The sequence below is a fragment of the Balaenoptera ricei genome, chromosome 3 (assembly GCF_028023285.1).
Source record: "Balaenoptera ricei isolate mBalRic1 chromosome 3, mBalRic1.hap2, whole genome shotgun sequence".
NCBI classification, from domain to species: Eukaryota; Metazoa; Chordata; class Mammalia; order Artiodactyla; family Balaenopteridae; genus Balaenoptera; species Balaenoptera ricei.
In genome coordinates, this window is record NC_082641.1 from 169,254,745 (window position 1) to 169,260,113 (window position 5,369).

Here is a 5,369-nt window from a genome sequence, read left to right on the forward strand (position 1 = left end):
TGTGGAAGCTGTTTGGGAAGTTCTCGGGTACCTGTGTCCCTCCCACAGTACCACTGGGCAGCCAGAAGGAGGGAAGCCAGGCTTGGTAGGGGGTGTGGTGGCAAATGGGGTTAAGTGACTACACATAAAGCTAAATGGAGAGAGCCACCATCCCTTACCCTGTGTGCAGATTACAGAATCTTCCAGGCATGAGACTGAAGACTCCTGGGGAATCCAAATGGCCAAAGAAGAAAGAGCTAAAGACACTGGCATCATGGAGTTCTCATCAGCCGCCAGTTGAGCTGTGCGCCCCCCCCCCCAGTGTACCCCGCCACCCCCATACAGCTGGTCTTCCAATCTGCTGGTTTCAATCGCCATTCTTTGTCATGAGCAGATGTCCAGGGGTGTTCAGGGATCTGAGGAAGTGTCCAGTTACAGACTCAAAGAGCAAAAAATGCAAACTGGGGAAATTGACTCTCCAGGGAGAAGAAAACTTACAAAACAAACAGTCCAGAATGTTCTCAGGAAGAAGAGATTGTATTCATGAAACAAGAAGAGAATGCTACAAAAAGGAATAGCTAAGGAACCTTTTTTGTTTGTTTTTGAGCTCTTGGAAGATGAAGTTGTGGAAATCTTGCAGAAGGAACAAAAAGATAAAATATAACGAAAACAACAGGGGACAAAAAGGTAACGGAAGGATTGACTCAGAGTAACCTTCCAGACAGTGAGAGTTCTGGGAGGAGAGATCCAAGCAAATAGATGGCGACACTGGCTGGAACAAGGGAATTCCCTGGGACCAAAAGATGCCAGGTGCCTGAGGCTGAGTGACAAAAGCCCCATCCCAAGGAACATCTCTGGGAACTTCCAGAATGAGGACCAACTCCCAACAAGGACACAACAAGTGACATCTAGTGGCTCAGGAATCAAAGATGATGGAGGGTTGTCTCCTAGCTCTATCCACCCAGCATCCCAGGAATCATCAGGGACTTCCTGACAGCTGAAGCCTGGTTGGCCCCTGAGCCCACAGGGCACAGCCCCCCAGCAGTGGCACCTCAGGCCACCTGGCCCTTCGCTTGCTCAGCCTGGGCTGTGGGTACTCTCCACTCTCGGAGCTCAGCACCATGTGGTTTAGGGACACATAGGAAGGTGGAAACACCATAAAGAAAAGCAAGAGTGTTCCTTAAAAAACTAAAAATAGAGTTATCATATGATCCAGCAATCCCACACCTGGGCATATATTTGGAAAAGATGAAAACTCTAACTCAAAAAGATACATGCATGGGGACTTCCCTGGTGGTCCAGTGGATAAGACTCCACGCTTCCAAGGCAGGGGGCACGGGTTTGATTCCTGGTCGGGGAACTAGGATCCCACATGCTGCACAGTGTGGCCAAAACAAACAAACAAACAAAACACCAAAAAGATAACATGCACCCCAATGTTTATAACAGCACTATTTACAATAGCCAAGACATGGAAGCAACCTAAATGTCCATGGATAGATGAATGGATAAAGAAGATGTGGAACATATATGCAATGGAATATTACTCAGCCATAAAAAAGAATGAAATAATGCCATTTGCAGCAACATGGATGGACCTAGAGATTATCATACTAAGTGAAGTCAGTCAGACAAAGACATATATCATATATCATTTATATGTGGAATCTTAAAAAATGATACAAATGAACTTATGGTGCCTGCATTGCACGGCCTCTCTGGGGAGCCCTTTGGCAGCACCTAGAAGAGGTGACCTCATGGCCAGTGGATTCCTTAGGGATACATCCCAGGGAGATTCTTGCACATGGGTGAATCGTGCAAGGGTGGCAGGTACTAAATTATTTCTGACGGTAGAAAGCTGACCTAGGGACAAGTAAATAAACTGGGGAAAACTACATAGTTGGTAAGAACATGAAAAATTGAGTTCTTTTTAGGAGGAAAGACTTCCCAGATGGACTCAGGGGAGAAACAAACAAAAAAGCAGGTAGCGTTAAATCGTGAGATGCCATTTTTTAACTTGTCAGATTATGGACGATCAAAAAGGCTAGTGTTTATGGGCTGAATTGTGTCCTCCCCCAAATTCTTATGTTGAAGTCCTAATGCCCAGGCCCTCAGAATGTGACTGTATTTGGAGATAGGGTCTTTAAGGGGTGATTAAGTTAAAATGAGGTTGTTAGGGTGGACCCCGATCCAATAGGACTGGTGTCCTTAAAGAGGAAAAAAAAATTTTTTTTTACAGGAGGAAATTTGGACAGGAACCCATGTTACCTGAAAACTGGGTTCACCTCTTGGTGGGTGTCGAGCCAATAGACACAACCAAGCCAAAGATGGGGAGAAGGAGGATTTACTACGACTTTCAGCAAGTAAGGGGAACACCGGGGACCTTTCCCAAAGCAGTGTCTCCCTGAACAGTGAAATTGGGGAAGTTTTAAGCTCAGGGTACATGCATGTTCATGAAGGGGCTTGAACAGAGGAGAATCAGCATAGAATTGGGGCAAAGGTCGACAGAGTCCAAGCTTTAGTTTACTGAAGTCAAGAGGGTCAACATCATCATTCCACCCTCCACCTGGTTAGGGGCCTTAGTTCCTGCAGAACTCAAAGATACATTATTATAGGGAAAAGAATCTGAAAAAGAATATATATATATATATATATATGTGTGTGTGTGTGTGTGTGTGTGTATATATATATATATATATCACTGTGCTGTACACCTGAAACTTACATAATATTGTAAAGCAAATTTTGATTAAAACTTTTTTTAAAAAAGATATCATGTCTATCCCTTGAGGAGGAACTAGGACTCCGCTTTATCACTGCACTGCTGTCTGACTGCCTTTTCTCTGTTCCTGAATTCCTTTGTTCCCTTCAGATCATTAATTACTGAGACCTGTTCAAGGGCAAGCATTACTGCCAGGCTTAGATCACAAAATGGCTTAGGCCAAAATGGCTTCTCTTATGTCAAGAGAGCCATTCCTGGTTCTCTTTCTCTGGGGACCCCCTAACTTATCTGCTTACACAGGCACAGAGGAAAGACAAGGTGAAGACACACGGAGAAGACAGCCGGCTAGAACTCAAGGACAGACTTGGAACACATCCTTCCCTCGTGACCCTCGGAAGGAACCAAACCTGCCAACACTTTGATTTTCGACCTCTGGTTTCCAACACTGACAAAATTAACATCTGTTGTTTTAAGCCACCCAACCCGTGGTACTTTGGTACACTGGCCATAGGAAACTCAGACACTGAGGGCATGTGGTGTAAATGGATAACATCTCTTTGCAGGAGTAGCTGATACTTCTGTTCATCTTTGGATAGATTCCCCCAGAAGATGACCTTGTCTCTAGGACTCAGTGCCCTCGGCCTGAGGGGTGACCTCAGGAAGCCCCTACAAGGGTAGCAACTTGAGACAGGGAGGGAAGGAGCCCTGCAGGGGTTGCCAGCGAGCAGGCGACTTTGGGCAATCTGGGCTGGGTCCTGCTGGGGACCTCAGGGGGGAAAACATAGCACACAGCCTGAGAGTGGTCCCACCCAGGTGGTGAGGGGCTGCACTACATACCCTCCAGCTGTCCACAGTCATTGGCTCCTGGACTGTGTTCCCGAGGGGAACCCCAGGCTGGGTCCAAGTGGCTTACAGCAAAAAACAGTTGGTGCGAACCATGAATTCCAGGTTTGGCATCGGCATCAACTGTACTGTTAATATATCCCTGATCTTTACCCAGCAATTTCATTCCTAGAAACTTATGCCACAGGCACACTAGCTTATGAACCCAATGAGGTACCTACAAGGAGGTTTGTTTCAGAAAGTGCCAGGAAACTCAACTCTGTCTTAAATAAAGAGGATGAAATGACTCGTGCTGCTGGAAGCTGAGAGGCAGTTCAGCTTCAGGTAAAGCTGAATCCAGCATCCCAGACAATGTCACCAAGAATCCAATTTCTCTGCTCATCTCTGCTCTACTTCCTGCAGTGGCAGGTTTACCCTGGGGTTGGTTCCTACCTTGCAGTCACAAGACAGTGCCAACGACCACCCAGGGTTGGGGTTTCTTCCCCTGGGGCCAGTGGAAGAGGAAGGGTGCGTCTCAAAGCTCTCCCTGGAAGAGGTTAGCAAACATCTTTACTGTCACAGGCCCAGATGGGATCGTGTCCACCTCTATACATTAGGGGATGCCGCAGTGGTGGAGGAGAGTGGAGAGAGGTTGACCTCACCCCTCAGGCTCAGGAGGTGGTGTGAGAAATGGGACTGACCAGAAATTGGGGTGGACGTGGGCGGGGGCGAGCTCAGGACCCCCAAGGAGCCACTATCACGTTTTCGTGGCAACAGCTCACTAACAACCTAGCTACCCATCAATAAGGGATGGGTGGATCTCATCACAGGCCATCCCCCAGAGGAACACTAAACTGCCGCTAAACAATGAGGCCTGTACGCAACAGGGACCGACGTGATAGAAATACAATGGATGAATGCAGCACGCAAAGGAGCTCGACGGACCGTCCTGGCGCCATTTACCCCTGCGCAGGTGCACACGTGGCACATGCGCTCACCCGGCCCCGCCTACCCCAGGCACGCAGAGGCTCCCACTGGCGGTCTCTGGCTGGGTGGCCCCTGCAAGTTATTCCAGACGATGGGCTGCAGGTGAAGCGAGTCTCAGTGGCCCCTGGGAGACCTCTGGTGGCCTCATCCTCCTGCCCCTGCGGACAGTGACACTCACGCCTGAAGCCTCAGCCAGTCATGGAGCAGACACAGGGCTGGGGAGAAACCATGGGACTTTGGGGCAGTGCTTCCTGAGTAGCACACGGTCCATCCCGACTGACGTCCCCAGAGGGACAAGTGTGTGTGCACAGGATCTCTCTGGAAGGAGACACGAGAAACTGGTAATGGGAGACATCCCTGCAAAGGGAACTGGGAGGTAGACCTACTTTTCATGGTAAACTCTTTGTGCAGTTTGCATTTTCTAGCCAATCATTTAACAGTCCAAAGAGCAATTACATTATAAAAAAAAAAGTTTATTCAAAAATCTGTCGATGGGGCTTCCCTGGTGGTGCAGTGGTTAAGAATCCGCCTGCCAACACAGGGGACACGGGTTTGAGCCCTGGTCCGGGAAGATCCCACATGCTGCGGAGCAACTAAGCCTGTGCGCCACAACTACTGAGCCTGCGTGCTGCAACTACTGAAGCCCACGTGCCTAGAGCCCGCGCACCGCAACGAAGAGTAGCCCCCGCTCGCTGCAACTAGGGAAAGCCCACAAGAAGCGACGAAGACCCAACACAGACAAAAAAAAAATAAAAAAAAAATAAAAAAAAAAAATCTGTCGAAATAACTTCAACCCTGTTTTTGGTTCATGGGGGGTGAGGGTCGAGGGTCAGAGCCGAAGAAGAGACATGGGCGGGAG